Consider the following 20,163-nt stretch of genomic DNA (forward strand, 5'->3'; position numbering starts at 1 on the left):
GAGGGAGCAGTGGCTCTTGACTCCACCAGTCTCAGAGGTGGGTGGGAGAAATAGGAAATGAGACAGTGCCAGCAGCTGAGGGACACGATTGTCCCCAAGGCAGCCTTGAGAGCAGAGAGCCACACTTTGTCTCATCTTCTCCCTGGCTCCAGGCAAGTGACAAATGCTTCTCAATGCAATAAAAGACCAAACCATTAAAGAGAAGCAAGCACCAAGCTTCATAACATATGGGTCAGCACTTAAGGAAAGAGGAAGGACCACAATGGAGTCATTAACTGTCTTCAGAGGCTTCTGGGACAACTATGAAGCCATTAATTCAATTGTATAGATTCCTCACTCATGAGTCCTCTTCCTCACAATGACTCCACTCCAACAGGGAGCTAACGCTATTTCTTTCCTTGAATTTTTTTTTTCCTCATTCATCACCAGGGTTCAGTTTACCAACTGTGTACCTGTCTGATGTATCAAAAACTAACACTTCCTCTTCTGGAAGTAGCCCTCAGCCAATGGTTGACGAGACCTGGAATAGACACCTGGGTTCTCCCACACCTTGGCTGAAATGAGTCTGAGAGTTCCACCCTGGCATTTCCCAGCATGGTTGACTGCAGCTGTTGTCTTGACAACACATACTTCCTTGGTGCCTCGCTTCCTCTTCTGACTGCCCTGGTTGCTCCGCAGGTATTGCCTGGTATCAGGTTCCAAAAGCTCTTCTGCATGGAAACAGGTTTTAAAGCCTTGTTTATTAAAGACCTCAACTAAGCTTGAGTAACAGGCAGGTGGAAGAAAGGAATCGGTCAAACAGACCGAATAGCATGGTGGGCAGAGATGTAGAAAAACCAAACAAATACAGAACACAGAGAAGTTACATGACAGCAAGTCACCAGGTTAGTCCCAATGCCTGCCTAAAAGGACAAGAAATCTTATTTTCTGTTATTTCATAGATGAGTTCTCCCTTTAAATTATTTGTTCTTTGAGGCAGGCATTGTTCTTCTGATGGAATTCATGAGCATTCCAGGAAGAAAGACCATCTCTTCAAAATTCTCCTAGACATGTTTGATGCCTAGCCAAAAACAGTATGCAAGGCAGTAAATCAAGACATTTAGAAATACGTAGGGGTCCATGCTGGAATCCTTCTTCAATCATGATTTTAAAATGTATTCAACAGCAAGGCTTACAAAAAGCAGCTAAGTTTTAGCTTTCCCTTGGGCTGCACAGATGACAGACATTCAAGAACAAGGGCTGTATCTCGTACACAGTCAAAATATCCACCAAGCTTTTAAAACAATCAAATTCCCTTCTGAGCTGCCCCATCTTTTGCCCCAACTAAGTTACTCTACACCAGTGGTTCTCAGCCTTTCTAATACAGTTCCTCATGTTGTGGTGACCCTCCAACCATAAAATTATTTCATTGCGACTTTATAACTAATTTTGCTACTGTTATAAATCATAATGTAAATACCTGATATGCAGGATGTCTGATATGGGACCTCTGTGAAAGTGCCCTCGGACCACAAGGAGGTCGGAACTCATGGGTTGAAAAACTATGGCTCTAAGGCTCTACACCCTTTTAAGAGTTGCCCGCAGGCAGAGTGCCCCCTGCTGGACTCCTACGCTTTCTCTTGCCATCCCTCCTCTGTCCCACCCTTGGCCCATTGACGTAAGTGGCTTCCTCAGATGGTCTTCTCTACTCTTCTCCTGATCGGTACTGTTAAACCCAGGATCCCTGCCTGATGGTGTCATTGGGAAGTGGCGGGAACTAAAAGGCTTTGTCTAGTTGTTGGAAAGAATCACTGTGAACATGTCCTAGAAAGGGGTTTCTTACACCCATCTACTTTCGGGTTTTTCAGCGTCCTGACTGACTGTCAGGAAGTACATCACCGTACCCTTCCACTATGATGCTCGCTGCCTCTGATTAGGCCCAGAAGCAATGGAGCCAGCAAATCCAGGGCTGAGATCTCAGAAGACCCGACCCCCGTTCCCCTGTACGGTCCTGTGTCTTCCCTTCTCCCCAGTCCTGTCCCGAGTCCTCTCAGCTGGTGCTGCAATTCAGGCTACAGAGGAGAAAGCCCTGGAACAGAACTGGAGACGTAGGATGGGAATTAGCTGGGGACAACGGAGACACTTTGGAAGAAAAAGTACACAGTGATGTGAGGTATGTGGCTGTAGAGTTTACAGAGTGCATGTGTGATGTCTGTGCTCACAGAGTTTATAGTGGGTGTCTGCAGCTATTTTATATATTACTTTGACCTGGCAGCGATATTTTGAGGAAGGCTGGAAGGGAATCTTTTTTTTTTTTTTTTTTCCTCCTCATTTCATAGATGTGAAGTCTGAGACTCAGAGAGGTTACATTACTTGCTTAAGGTCACACAGCCAAGGGCAGGGCAGGGCAGTCAGTCAGTCCCTTTTACTACTTGACTCCGGGCGTTCATAATTTGAGCACATGGTACTGAGTGGGATAGCAAATGCCAGTCAGCGCTTAAGCGATGCCCGTCAACAGTGGCGACAGAACGTGCTTCTATTAATACCTCCGTTGTCTGCCTTCTCTACAGAGACCCATTGTGTGTCTGTCTAGGGACTTCCTGTCCCGATGGGGTAAATCCAGTCAATCAATCCTGTTCATGCAGTTGTCTGCCTTTCTTGTTGGGGCCACATTTCGAGCAGATGAGGGACAGGAGAAGAAATGAAGGAGAGCACATGAGAAGAGCCTGGAGATGGAGATGCTTTGCTTTTCCACGCTGCAGGAGTGATGATCTCCCCTCAGTATCCCACGGCCATGATACTCGGCCTCTCCTTGTCTCCTGGGCTTCAGGCAGTCAGGGTGGGGATGGGAAGATTTGCAGAGAGCATGGCAAGAGCTAAGCTGACACTGGAACCACAGAGAGGCGGTGGGAAAAACCGTGACCTGCAGCCTGCTAGAGTTTAAAGGCAACACCTCAAGCACACACACCTCAGCATCCTTCCTCTTCTGGATATGGGGCCAGGACTCCACAAAAGGAAAGCGGTGGATGCGGCTGGAACCACCGGGGAGAATCCAGCAGGGGGCGCTCTGCCAGAGGACCTGCCCAGCTTCCCTTGCCCAGAGCGCCCCTGACTGTGTAAGAAGTGCCTTCTGGCAGGGTTTCCTGAGCGGCTGATACTTGCCTCTCCCTTGATGAGTAGCTCCACAGCTTTTTCAGGACCCTAATGTGTTCAGAAGCGCCCCCTAGGTCGTGCGGAAACACAGCAAGAAGGTCTGTGGCTCAGGAAACCATGTCAGGGTTCTGAGTTGTCCTGGCTTTGTGCCTGAACAAATCACTTGCGGTTCTTAGGTCTTGGCTCCCTTTCTGTGATATGGGGAGCCTGTCAAGATACCTCAGGGTGGCTGAAGGGATAGGGCATGGTGGGAAGGGGCAGCTGCTCACTGGCTAGTCGCCACCATAATTGTCACTGTTCACGGCTTAAAGGAAAGGCTTCTGGATACAAAAAAAAAAGGCTGAACCCCAAGGGAGGTCAAAGGGCAGAGAGCAGAGGAGGCCTAGGCTCCAGAAGGAGAGGGAGGAAAGGGTTAAGGGAACAGAGGATTCCCTCTCCACACTCCCCTCTCTGTAGCTGAGAGCCAAAGGAGGTCTGGAAGGGTGGGCAGGGAAGCAGTACAGGCTCAGAGAAGAGAGGCTGAGTCGGGAGAGCGGAGAGCGTGCCCTTCTCTGGGCCCACCTCTCCCATCTCTGTCCAGGCAGGCAGCTCCCTACTAGGCTGGGCTATTGTGGCAGCAGACAGGCTTCTTTCTGAGCGTGTTTTGGAGGTGGGATCAAGGTGGAGAATCTCCAGTTACCAGCATTCCTGAAACAAACCCAAAAGAGGCAGGCCTGACAAAAGACAGACACACCCCATGGGAAGGGAGAGGGGCCAAAGAGGCTGGAGGACAGAGCTGAACCAGCCTCCTCAGTCCCGTTTTATAGTTGTTCTCAAGCCTTCTCTAGTGTCACCAAGATGGAGTGGAGCCACTGTCTTCACTGGGCTCATGCTTGAGGACAGAGATTAGAGAGATGAGTGTGTGATCCCAGCCTTTAAATGTGCCCATATCTGAGTACTAGGTGGGTGGGTGTTTAAAACCTCTTGTGCTGCCTAGTCACCTACAGAGGACAGGAGAGCTAAGGCTCCCCCTCTCCATGTGTGTGAGAGTATGCACAAGACTGGGTCTCAGGCTGTGTCATGTACTGTTCCCGCTGGTTGGCTGGAGGGCCCCCAGGCATCTTGTGAGTTTGTTAGACTAAGGACAGTGAGGATCCTGGGCACGTGGAATTCATTATCGTTCCTATTTTTCCAGTGAAGACACTGAGGGTCAGAGAGGCCAAGTGACCTGCCGAGGCCGCAGCCACGGTTGCCTGGAGCTCTGGGACCTTCATGCTCCTGCTGGCTCAGGGAGCCCCTCTCAGGTTCTCAGGACTCTGACCTCATAGATTTTGTTGCCTTTGAAAACAGCTCAAATCCCAGCGGCCCCTGGGAATGTCACTTCGCAGATGCAGTTATAGCATCCGTGGCTTCCCTTGAATTCTGGCTGTCTCTTTATGTCTTGGCTGTGTCCAGGTGGATCAGTTAGTTAAATTGGTGGGTTTGGGCGATAGACTCAGGCTCTGGGTTGCAGATCTGGGTTTGAATCCTGTTCTCTCAGCTCTTGGCTGACCTTGGTGAGCTCAGGTAAGAATGCAACTATGGAAAAAGAAGACTGTAAGTGTGAGTGTGTGTGTATGAGTGTGTATGTGTGTATGTATGGGTGTGTAAGTATGTGTATGAGTGTGTATGTGTGTGAATGAGTGTGAATGTGTGTGTGAGTGTGTGTATGTGTGTGTGAGCGTATGAGTGAGTGTGTATGTTGTATGTATGCGTGTGTGAGTGAGTGTGTATGCGTGTGTGAGTGAGTGTGTATGTGTGTGTGAGTGTGTGTATGAGTGAGTGTGTATGCTGTATGTATGAGTGAGTGTGTGTATGAGTGAGTATGTGTGTGTATGAGTGAGCAGGTATATGTATGAGTGAGTGGGAGTATGTGTATATAAGTGAATGTATGTATGTGTGTGAGTTTGTGTATATGAGTGAGTGTGTGTATGAGTGTGTATGTATGTGTGTATGAGTGAGTGTGTATGTGTGTGAGTGAGTGTGTATGTGTGTCTGAGTGTAAGTGTATGTATATAAGTGAGTGTGAGTATATGTGTGTATGAGTGAGTGGGTGTGTATAAGTGAATGTGAGTGTGAGTGTATGAGTGAGTGAGTGTGTGTATGAGTGAGTGGGAGTGTGTGTATGAATGAATGTGTGTGTATAAGTGAGTGTATGTATGTGTGTGTATAAGTTTGTGTATATGAGTGAGTGTGTGTGAGTGCGTATGTATGTGTGTATGAGTGAGTGTGAGTATGTGTGTATAAGTGAGTGTAAGTATATGTGTGTATGAGTGTGTGAGTGTGTGTGTGAGTAAGTGGGTGTGTATGAGTGAATGTGAGTGTATGAGTGAGGCTGTGTGTGTATGAATGTGTGTGCATGAGTGAGTGTGTGTGAGTGTATGTGTATGAGTGAGTGTGTGTGAGTGAGTATGTATGTATATGTGTATGAGTGTGTGTGTGTTAGTGTGAGTATGAGTGAGTGTGTGTATATATGTATGTATAAGTGAGTGTGAGTGTGTGTGTGTTAGTGTGAGTATGAGTGAGTGTGTGCATATATGTATGTATGGCTGAGTGTGAGTGTGAATGTGAGTGTGTGTGAGTGTGAGTGTGAGTGTGTGTTTTCTAGATTTCCAGGCAGAACTGGCCCTCCTCTTCTCAGCTTGACTGGCTGTCAGGGAATGAATATAATGGGCCACCTGGTCCTCTCCCCCCTCCCCATACTCCAGTCCCTCTAGTGTATGGATGTGACTTCAGGATGTACCACCCTGAAATCGAAGGGGTACCTGGGGCCTGGACCTTCCAGTGGCTCCTACTGAACTTGGTGACTTGCGGAGGCTGGCTTTGCTCTCCTCCCTTCCTCCCTCCATGGCTGCCATGTGTGTGTGAGTGTGAGTATGTGTTTTCTAGATTTCCCGTGGTCAGAAATGATCCACGAGGATGGTGTTCAGCTTGCTCAGCATCCTATGATCTCCATTTTGGGCTCCACAGACTCTCCTGAGCTGACTACTGTAGTTGTGAAAAAATATCAGGCCCTCTCCACAGCCCTTGAGTTTAGTCACCACTGTCCCAGACAGCTCAGAATGTGACACAGTCCACACAAATGGACTAACATTAAATGACACCCATGCAATTCTCAGAAGTCGGAAGGCAGACAACCCAGGCCAAAGAGCTGGCCAATTTGGTTCCTGAAGGAATGAAGTGAAGGTCTCCTTTTGCTTCTTGCTTTAACCTCACATGGCTGAGGGAAAGGTCACCTCTCTGGTGCCTCTCTAAAGAGCACTAATTAATCCACAGGAGAGACTCTGCCTCAGTAAATAAAATGGAATCAATCAAGGAAGACACCAGACATTAACCTCTAGCCTCCAGACACACACACAAACACACAAACACACACACGAACATGCATACATATAGCCATTCCACACAACCATACAAATGCAAAATTTAAAATATTGTATGCATAATATAAAAAAATAGTATAAAAATAATGCAGGATACTCCTATGTAGATACTACTAATGTGAGAAAAATTCAATATCCTTAAATATTTTTATTTGTATGCTTATTATTTTATTTGTATGCATGTATGTGTTCCTGCATAATTTTATGTATACCACATGTTTATGTGTCCACAGAGGCCAGAAGATGTCAGATCCCCTGGAACTGAAGTTACAGGCAGTGGTATGCCACCCTGTGGGTGCTAGGGACCAAGCCTGTGTCCTCTGCAAGGCCAGTAAGTGCTCCTAACTATAGCCCCTATCTCCAGCCTCTAGTGTTTCAGTATCTTAAGCAAGTCACATGCCTCTCCCTCATGGCTGTGACAGCATCTCTTAGCTTCACGTTACTGTTAATTGTTTCTTGTCTGCCTTTGTTGTATCGCCGTCTATGTAAGTAGTCATATGTGCTCGGTTTGGGTTGCTTTGATCTTTCTGCTGAACGTATGTTTCTGTAATGTTGTCTGGCTCGTGACTGTTTTCAGTTCGTGTAAGTAGCCTGTTCACTTTAATCATTTTCTTTGCCATATACTAATCTAGTCCATGACTATACATACCTTTTTAACCTATTTCTATATTCAGTTACTGAAGGATATTTGGATTGTATTCACGTAGGTGCATATGTATGTATATGTATGTGTGTGTATGTATGTGTTGTATATGTGGTGGTACATGGGCATTTAGGTGCTGATGGAGCCCAGAGGTCCATGGCTCTCAAGCCATAGACCTTGCTTTTTGAGACAGGATCTCTCACTGCACCTAGAGATAGACTGGCTGAGCATCGAGCCTCCGAGATCCTCCTGTCTCTCTTTCCTCAGTGCTAGAGTTACAGACACATGTCGTATCCAGGTTTTTATGTAAGTTTTAGGGATCTAAACTCAGGCCGCCATGCCTGTGCAGCAAGGACTTTATCTACTGAGCTGTCTCCCCGGCCCCTTTGGTGGTTTCCCACTTGTCATATGGATGAACATATTACAAATGCGGCATTTATATTCCCTGTGCGTTCTCTAGGATGCTGTATTAGCTACTCCTTGTTTCTGTGATGAAACGCTAGGACCAAAATCAACTTGTGGAGGAAAGGGTTTATTTTGGTTTGTGGTTCCATAGGCTGACTTCATTATAGTGGGGGCGGGGTGGGGGAGCATGGCAGCAATACAGTGGGAAGTTGGGTGATCACTTCAACCATGTGCAGAAAACAGAACAAGCTGGAAGTGGGGTAACATTATGAAGCCTGAAAGCCCACCCTCACTGACACACTTTCCTCCAGTAAGGTTCTACCTCCAGCAAGTGCTCCGTATTAGCAGTGCCGTACACTACAGTCTTACAAATACTTAATACATGTAAGCCACCTTCCCAGGAGACACACACGGACGTGGCCATGGGTGAAGGGTCAAATGTCTGTTTTGATGATAATAAAATTAATAATATAAAGGGACAAAGGAAACGTCGACAAATGCCAGGCAATGGTGACTCCAGAGCTCAGCCTTTATCGTATTATTCTTCTGAATGTAAGTGAATTTTTTTTTTTCAAGACAAGGTTTCTCTGTGTAGCCCTGGATGTCCTGGAACTCACTTTGTAGACCAGGCTGGCCTTGAACTCACAGAAATCAGTCTGCCTCTGCCTTCCAAGTGCTGGAATTAAGGGTGTGTACCACCATTGCCCAGCTATAAATGAAGATTTTTGAGAAAAGACCAAAAATATGTTAGGAAGCTAAGAGACTTACATCCAAGTGGCAGAGCACAGTGGTTGAATAAAAGATTCTAAAGGGCAGAAACCATGGCTCAGGGTCTAAGAGCCCTGGCTACTTTTTCAGAGGACCGGGGTTCAGTTCCCAGCACCCACTTGACAGCTCACAACAGGCTCTAACCCTCATCCTAAGAGATTGAATTCCCTCTTCTGCTACCTATGAGCACCAGGCAAGCACCGGGCAAGCACCGGGCAAGCACCGGGCAAGCACCGGGCAAGCACCGGGCAAGCACCGGGCAAGCACCGGGCAAGCACCGGGCAAGCACCGGGCAAGCATGAGGTGCACACACATACATGCAGACCAAATCCCCATGCACATTAAAAAATTAAAAAAAAAAATTAAAAACTCCTGCCCAAAGCAGGCTGTGCTTAAATTCCCCTGTGCCAGGGAACAGTCTAAGTGTGTGGACAACAGGCTCAGAGCCAGCCAGTGCTGAATGCTTTTCTGCAGCAGAGCGGGGAGGCGGAATGGAGACAGCTGAGGGAGGAGGCGGGTCAAATGAGCACAGGACACTTTCAGATTCTCTTCCTCTCTTCTCTTCCTTTCCTCTTTCCTTCCTTCCATCCTTCCTTCCTTCCTTCCTCCCTCCCTCCCTCCCTCCCTCCCTCCCTTCCTTCCTTCCTTCCTTCCTTCCATCCTTCCTTCCTTTTTTCTTGTCTTTCTTTTTTTGTGGGTGCTGGGGATTGAACTCAGGTTGCCATGTTTGTGCAGCAAGTGCCTTTACCTGCTGAGCCATCTTTCTGCCTCCTGTTAATCTTTTGCAGTGAATAGTTTATGCTTCCCCCCCCACCCCCCCGCAAGAGTCCTTCCTTAATGGATGGGGACATGGCTCAGTAGTAGAGTACTTTAACTTCCTATTGCAAACAAAACCGTAGGTTCAATCCCCGGTACCATAAAAGTAGATACATAAATAGGTAAACAAACAAACTAACAAGTGAAATTCTAGCCCAGGTCTCAGTACTCTGGAGGCTGTGGCAAGAGCAAGTTCAAGGCTGGTCTGGGACACTTAGGGAGATCTTTTCTCAACAGTAACAACAACACAGCCCATAAAGAAAAGGACCAAGAAATCCTTCCCTGTCCCAAGGTCAGGCCCCACAGAGCCATTATCTTACATTGTTTTTCTTCTAGGATGCTAGAGGATTTGTCTTTCATGTTTCTGTCAAGAACCAGTTTGTACAGTATGAGGTAGGGGATTTGCTTCCATTTTCCCCTTTGGGGTCTCACCTAGCAGATTGACAAATACATCTAAGTTAGACATCAGGGTAGGTTGTGACACACGCTTTTGTGACAAGCTGTGCAGGGGAGGGGTTACTCAAAAAAATGAGCATGGTCCAAGGCTAGTGTCCCACCACACACACTTAAACAAACAGTAGGTTTGATCAAGTAGGAGAGAATCCTTGGGTGAGGCCGCAGGGTGGGAAGAGGGACCTTATTAAGAAAAAGGATGTTTGGTAACCATGGTGATCTCACAGTGGTCCTATAGACACGCAGCTGATAAACTGAGCTCCTTTCCAAAGGAGACCTGAAATCGGACTGGACAATGACTGGGGGCTGAGCAGGGACCTAAGCGCTCTTCTGCCAGCTCTCGTTGAAGCCTAGCCTTGCCCTTGGCTCCACAAGCCTGCCTCCTCATGGCCCTGAGCACACTCAGACTGCTCAGAGGACCTCTTTCATCCCTGACCCCAGAACCACTCACTGCATTAGCTGCAGCTAGGGACAGAAAGGGACCTGACAAGAAGACCCATCAGAACAGGCAGCTTGGGGGAGTGTCACTTCCTATAGGATCAAGCACAGACTGCCCGCTCACTGCATGTAGCATTAGACCATGGCCCACTGCTGGGGTGACTGTTCTGCTCTGGCTGTACTAAGGTGTGATCCAGGAAAACTGACTTTAGCTCTAGCCTTCACCACAAGTGAGATTTTAATGATAGGCAGTTGCAGTGAGCTCAAGAGATGTTGAGGTGAATGGTGTCCATACAGGGGCAAAATTCTTCATGTGCATCAGGCTGTGTAGCTGAGCCTGGAAGCTACAGCACTTCCCCTCAACCTGCTTCTGTGCAGCACACTCCTCTGCTTCAGCTATGCAGAGCCACTCCCCTGCACTGCGACCATCTTCTCCTGGAGTCTGGCGCAGTACATTGAGCCAATGATAAAGTGAGTGCTACAGAGCCTTTAAATAGAAGGCATGCTTCAAAACCAGATGAAAAGGAAAAATACCTGGATGTGGTACCCTTGAGATGAGGCAGGGTGCAGGAGCAGCTCAAAGCAGATGCTTTGATGCTATCCTTAAAAGAATATTTCTCAACACGCACACGCACAAGCACACGCACAGGCACACACACGTGTATGCAAACATGCACATGCACACATGCTCACACCATATAACCAGATGCACACGTACACATGCCCAAACACACATATACACACAAACACGCACATGTGGTCCCGCACATGTACGTGTATATGCACACACAAAACACATGCATATACATATGCACACACAAAACGCGCGCACACACACACACACACACACACACACACACACACACACACACACTTGCATGGCTTATTTCCTGGAAGACTCCAAGAGAGCTGCCAACGCTGATTGCTTTTGAACCCACAGTCCAGGCTAGCAAATTTACTTTTCTTTTGATTATTGTCTGTGGCATTGGCATTCCTGGCAAACCCTGACCTGGTACTGTTCTGTGCTGGTCCTGGCTTCCAGTGTTTTATGCAGGTGGGGGTTGGGAGAGCTCTGCTTCCCACTCCCTCTCTGCCTCAGCAGGCTCTGCTCTTCTCCCCATTGTTCAGGCAAGGCACAGAGGTTGAACAACCTGCTTGAAGACACCTGCCAAGTGAGGAGGGGGCTGGGACTTTAATGCAGGCAATAGAGGTCTCCTTTAGCTAGCACACAACGCTGCCTCTCTTATTTCAATTTTATTGATTAATTAATTTCTTTACATTCTGATGGAAGCTTCTCTCCCCTCCCCTCCCCTCCTCTTAGTCCCTCCCTCTTATTTTCCCTCCCCCACATATCTCTCTCCGTTTCTCCTCAGAGAAGGGGAGGCCTCCTGTGGATATCAACCTGCTTTGGCATATCAAGTTCACTGCCTCTCTTTATAAATTTAATAATCAACAGCCATTTTCTTACAGGCCATTTTTAGTTTCACTTCTTTATATGCTGTGTGTGTGTGTGTGTGTGTAAATCAACAAATGGCTTGTAATTAATGATCCCATTGTCTGAGATTCTTATTGTTATTGGAAGTTTTACCTTTCCCTTATCATGGCTTGATGGGTGAGGGAGGGAAGAATGTGACTTTGGCAGTCTGGAGACCATGTCATCAGGCCTGCACTGATGACAATATGACCTTCCTTTCCCGGGCTTCAGTTTCCATCTGCAGAGGTAGGACAATGCCGGTGCCCATCAGCACTGTGGGCCCTCCTGCACAAGGAGTCTCTGGTTCTCTCTGATCTATTTTTGCCCGATACCTTCCCCCGGGGGCCTGTGGGCTGAGCTAATTTCTCTGGCTGGCCCTGATCCAGGCAGCTCAGGTGGAGAGTTCTAAGCTAATGAGGCCAAGGTCATGGGCCAGTTAGCATCCCTTGGAGAAAACTGGCTTTGCAGCCGGACTGCAGCTCCTGCCACCCATCTCCAGGCTGGGGGAGGCGCAGGCAGCCATGGAGGAAGGGAGGAGAGCAAAGCCAGCCTCTGCAAGTCACCAAGTTCAGTAGGAGCCACTGGAAGGTCCAGGCCCCAGGTACCCCTTCGATTTCAGGGTGGTACATCCTGAAGTCACATCCATACACTAGAGGGACTGGAGTATGGGATGTGGGGGTGGGGAGAGGACCAGATGGCTCATTATATTCATTCCCTGACAGCCAGTCAAGCTGAGAAGAGGAGGGCCAGTTCTGCCTCTGAAAAACTGAAGCAAAGGACATGTCCATGTGCCCCCAAGGTCACCATGACAGGGCTTGACTGTTGCTGGCCAGAGACTTCCTCTGTGAGCACAATTACTCCCAAAGCCTGGAACCAGGGCTGGGAAATAGAAGGCCTTCCTCCTTCGCATCCATCCTGCCAGGAGGGCAGGTTTGGAGGAGGTCTCTGCTTTCTTCTCTGCTGCCCTCCTGGCACCTAGACCAGCACCTGGCATACATACAGTATGGCACTCAATAACCATTGTTCCAGTTCATTCAGTTTCCATTGTCGCGGAGAGAGGCTGTGACTGCGTTTGAATGGATGCAGAATCACCAATAGGTTCTGCTGTGTTGTTTTCAAATATTTGTATTTCAATGAGTCTGGGGAGCTCATTATTTGGAAGGAAATTATATGACGGCTCCAGAAGAAAAGAATCATTTCTTTTAGAGTGTGCACTACTCCACGATCTGGGCATTCTGCAAGCTTGAATTTTTCTCATCCCAGACTTGTCCATTTAGTTCAGCGCATGCATGGTATTTAATTATAATTAATAATTGTGAATTCTGTTCTGACTGCAAGGCAGGCTGTGAACTAGACACAGATGTGCTGATTTGTTTAATTATTGTGACAACCATATAAGAAGGGTGCTCTCCTGGTCCCCACTTTACAAGTGAAGAAACAAACGGACAGAAATGACATCATCCGTTTGCTCTCACCTGGATGCTGAGCTCAGGAGTTTCCTATTCCGGAGCCCACTCTCCAAGTCATAGTCTCTGCATACCAGCATCTGTGTCTAAGGCACTACTGAGTGAAAGATGAAAGGGCCCTTCCCCCACTGGGCTATCTGCAGCTCTGATCACGTGGTACGGGAGCTTGAATCAGTCTGTGGGTAATTGTGCTGAGCACAAAAAGCCAGTCCCCAAGGTTACTTGTAAGTTCTCTCACATCTCTCATATAACCGTCCTGGAAGGTAAGAGTGTAAAAAGGAAGATGGAGAGTTAAGGTGCGGTGGGAAGGGAGTGGGTGTGGTTATGTGGCTCCAGGTGGGGAGGTGGCTCAGGGGTAGAGCTGCTGGCTGCCAAGCTTGTATCTCAGCTCCGTTCCTGGAACCCACGTGGTAGAAGGAAAGAACTGGCTTGTGCAGATTGTCCTCTGTGCCAATGATAATGTTTTCTCTCTTCCCTTTCCCCTTCCTCTTCCTCCTCCTCCTCTCTCTCTCCCGCACCCCACAGTCAACAAGTACAGTAGCACGGGCATAGAGTTACAAAGCTGGGCAGGCAGGCAGGAGGATCCCAGGGCCTCATTGGCCAGCCCACAGAGCTAAATGGAGATCTGAGTGAAGAGACTGCATAGCTCCTATGCTGGAGCATCATATTCTCTGGTGTCCATGTCCCTTGCCCCACCTCCCTCCCTGATGCAGCAAGAATGCGGTGTATGCCTTCGCCCCCACTGGGCTCAGGTCTGAAGATGACACTTTGTGTTCTACCATGCACAGCAGTGGTGACAGAGAAGCGACCTGGCTGGTGGGCGAGGGAGGACAGTGGGGTATGGCATGGTGGGCATGGTGGGCTAACACAGCACTGTAGGCTGCTGGGCCTCAAGGGAGAGGGCACCTGGGTAGGTGGGATGGTGTCAAGTCAGCCACGTGGCTTCTTTTCTCAGGGTCTCAGCCACGCCTGAAGACCTGGGACCATTCACTCTGCTTTGCAACAAAATGCGTAATGCAACGACCTGTTTCCCAGCTTGTTCAGAGCAATTTCAAGTGACAGACAAAATGATCCCTTTGAATTTTTCTCAAACCCGTGCTCCTTGCCGCAGCTTATCTGGCAAAGCACCTAATCAGGGGAGAAAATGAACGAGGCTTCCCGCACAAGGGTCCCCGCTCCGAGCTTCCAGATCGCCTTTCACATTCAATTCCTTCCTAGTGTTGATGTTCATGTTTCTCCTGTTAAAAAATAATTTCTTTAAAAACTATTTGCTTCCTTTTTTTTTTTTCCTTTCTTTTTCTTTTGGAATGCCTAGTAGTCCAGCTTTGTGTAAAAAAGAATGATAGAAAAAGAATGTTGAAACCAGAAGCTTCTATATTCAAATTACAATCTTAGTAGGCACTAGCTACTCCAGCTATTCCTTACCCTTAGCCCCTGAACCCTGCAGTGAGATTGTTAATATTAAGCAGGATGATGACACAAATCCACAGGACCGTGGAAAGAGACTAACAAGAAATCACCTGCCAAAAAGCTCACTGCCAATCCTGACACATAGTAGTCAAGTAGTACTCATTATTGTTAATAATTCTAGCTAATATAAGGAGACACACATTTCCACAGCACTCTGCAAGTAGCCTGGTGATCCATACAAGTTTGTGTGTACCAGTCAGGAGAGTCAAGGTTATGTTGCCGTAACAAGCAGTCCCAACAGAGTCCTTGTTCAGGCTGCATGTCTGTTATGACTCATCTCATTTCTTGGACCTAGGATTATGGAGCAGTTAGTGTCTAGGACATCACAGATTGCCATGATACAGAGAAAGCTGATCTATCAGCATTAAGTGCTTGGCTTAGAAACTCATACTCCCATTCAAAGCTCCTTGGGCAGAGATGATTATACATACTTGTGTGACTATAGTGTGTGTATTTGCACATATGCACACAGAGGCCAGAGGTTAATATTGGGGGTCTTCCTCTATCATTTTCCACCTTGTTTTTTTGAGACAGGGTCTCTTAATAAATGTGAAGCTCATCTATTTCACTATACCATCTGGCCAGTGTGCCCCAGGGGTCTGTCTGTCTGTCTGCACCTCCCCAGCGCTGGGATTTCAGGTGCACAGCTTTTTATATGGGTGCTGAGGCCTCCAGCTCAGGTCCTTGTAGCAGGGTATTTATTCTGCTACATTGTATTCGCAGTGGAGCTGGGTGATTAGGCAGAAGAGGAGGTGGAGCTCGGAGAGGAGAGGAAGGGGAGGGGAGAAAAAGAGAAAGGGGAGGGGAAAAAAGGAGGCTATCGACCATGGAGGAAGATGGATGGGTTGAAAGCAGTCCTGGATAGCAACTTCTATCAAAAGGTTAGATATTGGATAACAGTTGTAATTGTGTGGGTGTCTTGTTAATGGAGCATTTCCAAATATATAAATCTGTTGGATAATCTTTAAGCATTAAGAGTCTTCATTCTACTGGGTACTGCAAGGATGGCAGATATTGTCTTGGGTTCAGTCAATGCAGTGTGGGGGATCCCCCACACTGGCAGCTGTATCTTGTGGGTGCCAGGGCCTGTGCATCTAGCTAGCCAGAGCCCCGGTCGGAGCTAAGGAGCAGCAGGAACATGGCGGCTGCCTGGGAACAAGCCGGATTGGGCGGCCGCAGTTTTCTAAATATCCCCTGTTACAGGTCCTCATGCCATTGCTGCAAGTATTTCTCATACTGAGCCATCTCCACAGCCTCTGGTTATCTATTCTTATCTGAGGTCAAGAAATCAGAAAGAATAAATCCTACCACATTCAGAAAGAAGGAAGACTGAAAGAATGAGGCCAGCAGTCCTAACAACTATCACGATGGTTTGGAAAACCAATGCCTGGGCCAGAGATACGGAGGCTCAGCTAGACAATGGGGAAAGGTAGGGATTGGAGGGTAGTGAGGAGGATGAAGAGCACAAAGGTTCAAACTCCTGGACTGCAGGGCAGGGCAGGGCTGAAGCATCGGAACACTGGGTACCTATGCCAGATAGGCCTGAACCCAAGCAGCCCTGGGACCTCTTATTTTTTTTTTTTCCCTCCAGGTACAGCGCTGATCCTGATGGAAGCGGAGCAGTGAACTGTCTACACTGATGGGGAAGCTTTGCAGAACCAGTGTTTTCCTGGCCCTTCAACATACACAACAGACTCTCCCACTCTGTTGGATGCCAGAACCTAGTCGATTCTTTCTGATGTGTTTTCAATTTAGAGCCTCCCCCTTCTTCCTGACCACGCCCCCTCGCAGATCCGAGGGTTTTGTACAGCTCCTGTTACAGCTGACGTCAGTAGCTGCTCCTTTGTGGGTGCTGGCTTCCAGGTCCCCAGGACTGCAGAGGCGCAGTTCCAACTGAGGTCGAGTGTGCTGACAGTGCCACCTGCTGTCCTTACTGAAGCTGTGCAGGCTTCCATTGTCCCAGATCTCACTCAGCTTTGACCAGAGGATTCAGGGAGGGCTCTGTAGGATACATTAGCCTGGTGGTTAGCTCACTTTTCTTTCAGACCCCTGCCGACCGTGTTTACGTTCTGGACTTCTCCCTGGCCACAGGTATTTTGGGATCCAGCCTGCTGCCCGTTGCAGCCTTGGCTCACTCTCCTTCAGGTCTCTGTCCCTTTGTCAATCTTCAGGGCAAGGGTCCAGTGTCACTCCAAAGGGAGCTGTCTGGTTCTTTGGATGAAGTCCAGCCCCCTGCCGGAGTTCTGCTCACTTTGTGTTGAGTGGCTGGCAATCATGGAGGCTCTGGAAGAAGGACTGCAATCCAAAAGCATTTCCAAGGGGTAAATGATGTCATCCGATTGGCTGCTCACACTGTGACCTTTCTGAGAGAGATGCAAACTTGCTCAGCATGCTTGCCTTTTAGTGAGAGACCTCCAGGTTTCTTAATCTGCTGCTATAGGTGGCCCTGAGAGGAATCCTCTCCTTTCTTCTTTTCTCTTTGCCAAGGACAGCTCCCAGCTTCCCTGTATCAAGGAAAACATTGATCTTGTAGTCTCAGAAGGCCTTGACCCCAGCATCCTTCAGTAGCTCAGTGAACAGAACCTAGATTGGAATCCAGGCTGTTGCCTCCAAGGGGTCACCTAAGTGCCCTGTGCCTTGAGTCCTCATTTGCCAGATTAGATAGTGGCTACTTCCTTTAAGGGTCATGTGGAGGCCAGTTGGACAGGAAGTGCTCCCACTTGGGCCCTGGGATCACTGAGCATCTGAGGATCTGGGTTCCTGACATTCAGCCAGCTATACACTCTGGAGACACAGAGTGTATAGAGACACAGAAAGGGAAACTGAAACCACACGGGAGGAAGTGGCTGTGTGAGCATCAGCCCTACCCTGGACCGGCCAAGTCCAGCCTCACCCCAATGTCCAGATTCCAGTCGTGCTGGGGAGCTGCTGGGGGCTCTAGCATGACACAGGCTATTTTCCTTTGGCACTGGCACCACTCCCTGTGACCTTAGTTCATTCTTTACTGTAGTCTCACCTCCTACAGACTTCAGGCCCCACCTCAGCCGGCTCTGAGTCAGGACACAGGCTGTAACAAGTGCCCTAGAATATGGCCTGATGGTTGTTTTGTTTAATCTGATTTTGCTTTTATCCACAAACCTCTAATATAACATTGCCACAGGGAGAGAACTGGAGAGACAACTCAGCGGTTAAAAGCACTGTCCGGGGGTTCAATTCCTGGCCTCCATATGGCAGTTCACAACTGCCTATAACTCTAGTTCCAGGGGATCTGAAACCCTCTCACACATATACATGCAGGCAAAAAATACCAATGCACATAAAAATAAATAAATTTTAAAAGTTAAAAAAAGAAAGAGGATTGTCAATTTAGACTCCCCAGCACAGTTAAGTTTTGAGATCTATCTGGGGCAAGTTTTCACACAGACATCCGTGTAGACCCAAGGCCTTTTCCTCCTCTGTTTTGCTTTTCAAGGATTCGTTGGCTGGGGATTAGCTGAGATCTGAAAATTATTAAATGAAAGATTCCAGAAATAACATAACTCTGACTAAAAAAGCTTCTTTAAATTTTTTAAAATATTTATTTTTATTTTATGTTAATGGGTGTTCTGCCTGCGTGTATGTATGTGCAATATGTACATGCCTGGTGCCCACAGAGGCCAGAAGAAGGCACTAGATCCTCTGGAACTGAAGTTACAGGCAGTTGTGAGCTGACACATGGGTGCTGGGAATTGAACTCACATCCTTTGTATGACCAACCAGTGATGTTAACCACGGAGCCATCTCTCCAGCTCCACTGAAGAGCTTTGAGTCAGAGGGAAGCTGAGGGAGAAATAAAGACATCGTCCACACTATCCAGTTGGTGGTTAATCAATAAAGCTGCCTGCTGGATCTGACTTTAATTCTGATGAAAAAGTTTCTATTCAAAGCAAAGACTCCCCAGAACACCTTCAGGGAAGAATCAACGACTGGAGTCTGAGGCAGAGGAGTTATGGTTGTGATGTCTGAGGAAGCACAGGTGGAGGGCCAAATGAACCCTCAAGATCCTTGCTGTGCTCCAGGCATGGTGGTGCACACCTTTGATCCCAGTGCCTGGGGAGCAGAGACAGGTGGATCTCTGTGAGTTCGAGGCCAGTTCATGTCAACAATGCACATTCACTCAGACTTCTCTTACTTGGGGCTCACTCCTTTCCCTATACGAAGTGAAATGGGTGCTAGGAGAACTGGGGTCTCAGAAGAGAAGAATGTGAAAAGACATATTTAAGGAAATAATGGCCAGAGCCTTCCCAATTTTGGTGAAAGGGATAAATATAAGAGGTTCTGTGAATCCCAGAATCAACATACAAGTTCCCCTAAGCCCATCATAGTAAACCTGCTGGAAACCAAAACTACACCTAAAGCTTTAAAATCATCCTGAGAACACATTACATACATGTTGCATACGTGTTACATACATGTTACATACATGCCAATACACAAAGTACAGGGGTGCTCAGTCAAGAAGCTGTGTGAGGCAAGCGTGTGCTATAGTGCTGTTTTTGTATCCATTTGTTGGTTTTGCTTTTGGGACAGGGTCTCTCTATGTAGTCCTGCTGTCCTAAAACTCATTATCTTCACCAGGCTGGCCTTGAAGTCACAGAAACCACCTGCCTCTGCCTCCCCAGTGCTGGGATTAAAGGCGTGCGCCACCACAACCAGCACTCAGCATCTATTTTCTTTTTGATCAATTTATTTATGTATATGAGTGTAGCAGAAGAGGGCGTCAGAGCCCATTACAGATGGTTGTGAGCCGCCAAGTGGTTGCTGGGAAATGAACCCAGGACCTCTGGAAGAGGAGCTAGTGCTTTTAACCACTGAGCCATCTCTTCAACTCCCTTGGCATCTATTTTTAAATAGAAGTTTGATTTTTCTCCTGCTAGAAGCAGAGTGGCATCACCTTTGACACAGTTTCCAATTCTATATTTCACAGAAAATGTGCTTGTGTTACACTGTGCACCAAATAAAGTTGTAGACTTGTGGGTCCTGCTACTCTTTAGTCCATGCCCCCCCCTCTTTGTGTGTGTGTGCTTCTCTCTGTCTCTCCCTCTCTCTGTATCTGTCTCTCCTCCTCCCTCCCCCCTCTGCCTCCTCTCTATCCACCAGGCATGCTGGGTACCCCCTGGGGCCTGCAGACACCACAAACTCTTAGACCTTCCTATTTCAGCTGTGGCACTGAAGCTGTAACCCCTGACTTCAGGGCCACATCAAAGGGACGCATTCAGGGGGATCCCTGCAGGTGTCCTTCTGTCTGAGTCTATAGTGGCTGCTGGGGACTAGAGCCACCTGCTGAGTTGATGGAAAATACTCAAAGAGAGTCATTCAAACCCCTCGGGAAGCTGCTCGGCATCGTTAACAGGTTGAGGAAAGCCTGTCAGCTCCAAATCCTATATTTAGAAGAAAATTATCTTTCAGAAATGAAAACAGGTGATGTAGCTCAGTTGGTTGCGTGGTAGTTACTAGCACGTTTGATCCTCAGTAATACACACACTGGGCAGCATAGCCCTTAGTCTCAGCACTTGGGAGATAGAGACAGGAAAATTAGGAGTTCAAGGCAGTCCTCAGCTACATGGTTGGGTCAAGGCTAGCCTGGGCTACAGGAGATCCTGTCTTAAACAAAGGAACAAAACTATGATGACAATGGGATTTCAATATAAAGCAGAG

General features: G+C 47.7%; 1 long non-coding RNA gene across 2 annotated transcripts; it reads left to right on the forward strand.

The window, feature by feature from the left end:
- The first annotated feature begins 3,941 nt into the window (after positions 1-3,941).
- LOC143434104 (uncharacterized) lies at positions 3,942-19,210 on the forward strand. Of its 2 annotated transcripts, none has more exons than XR_013103348.1 (3): positions 3,942-4,073; positions 6,767-6,864; positions 16,058-19,209. It is a non-coding gene; the product is annotated as an uncharacterized LOC143434104 (long non-coding RNA). The 2 variants fall into 2 exon arrangements; XR_013103349.1 differs by lacking the exon at positions 3,942-4,073 and adding an exon at positions 4,088-4,677 and having other exon boundaries at positions 16,058-19,210.
- Positions 19,211-20,163: the final 953 nt, after the last annotated feature.

Source organism: Arvicanthis niloticus, chromosome 13, assembly GCF_011762505.2.
Source record: "Arvicanthis niloticus isolate mArvNil1 chromosome 13, mArvNil1.pat.X, whole genome shotgun sequence".
In the NCBI taxonomy this organism is placed as follows: Eukaryota; Metazoa; Chordata; class Mammalia; order Rodentia; family Muridae; genus Arvicanthis; species Arvicanthis niloticus.